The sequence below is a fragment of the Bison bison genome, unplaced genomic scaffold, assembly GCF_000754665.1.
Source record: "Bison bison bison isolate TAMUID 2011002044 unplaced genomic scaffold, Bison_UMD1.0 scf7180017864215, whole genome shotgun sequence".
In the NCBI taxonomy this organism is placed as follows: domain Eukaryota; kingdom Metazoa; phylum Chordata; class Mammalia; order Artiodactyla; family Bovidae; genus Bison; species Bison bison.
Genome location: NW_011494787.1, coordinates 6,569,670 through 6,570,999, shown reverse-complemented (window position 1 = coordinate 6,570,999; position 1,330 = coordinate 6,569,670).

The window sequence follows — 1,330 nt, the reverse complement described above, 5'->3', positions numbered from 1 at the left end:
TTGTATGGAAACACAAAAAAACCTCAAATAGCCAAAGCAATCTTGAGAAAGAAGAATGGAACTGGAGGAATCAACCTGCCTGACTTGAGACTATACTACAAAGCTACAGTCATCAAGACAGTTTGGCACAAAGATAGAAATATAAATCAATGGAACAAAACAGAAAGCCCAGAGATAAATCCATGCACCTATGGACACCTTATCTTTGTCAAAGGAGGCAAAAATATACACTGGAGAAAAGACAATCTCTTTAACAAGTGGTGCTGGGAAAATTGGTCAACTGCCTGTAAAAGAATGAAAGTAGAACACTTTCTAACACCACACACAAAAATAAACTCAAAATTAATTAAAGATCTAAATGTAAGACCAGAAACTATAAAACTCCTAGAGGAAAACATAGGCCAAATACTCTCTGACATAAATCACAGCAAATCCTCTATGACCCGCCTCCCAAAGTAATGGAAATAAAAGTAAAAATAAACAAATGGGACCTAATTAAACTTAAAAGCTTTTGCACAATGAAGGAAACTATAAACAAGGTAAAAAGATATCCTTCAGAATGGGAGAAAATAATAGCAAACAAAGCAACTGACAAAGAATTAATCTCAAAAATATATAAGCAGCTCATGCAGCTCAATACCAGAAAAATAAATGCCCAATCAAAAAAATGGGCCAAAGAACTAAACATACATTTCTCCAAAGAAGACATGCAGATGGCTAACAAACACATGAAAAGATGTTCAACATCACTCATTATCAAAGAAATGCAAATCAAAATCACAATGAGGTACCATCTCACGCCAGTCAGAATGGCTGCTATCAAAAAGTCTACAAACAATAAACACTGGAGAGGGTGTGGAGAAAAGGGAACTCTCTTACACTGTTGGTGGGAACGCAAACTAATGGAGCCACTATGGAGAACAGTGTGGATTTCCTTTAAAAAACTGGAAATAGAACTGCCATATGACCCAGCAATCCCACTGCTGGGCTTACACACTGGGGAAATGAGACTTGAAAGAGACATGTGTACCCCAATGTTCATCACAGCACTGTTTACGGTAGGACATGGAAGCAACCTAGATGTCAATCGGCAGACAAATGGATAAGAAAATGGTGGTACATATACACAATGGAATATTGCTCAGCTATTAAAAAGAATGCATTTGAATCCATTCTAATGAAGTGGATGAAACTGGAGCATATTATACAGAGTGAAGTAAGTGAGAAAGAAAAACACCAATACAGTATATTAAAGCATATATATGGAATTTAGAAAGATGGTAATGATGATCCTATATGTGAGACAGAAAAAGAAACACAGATGTAAAGA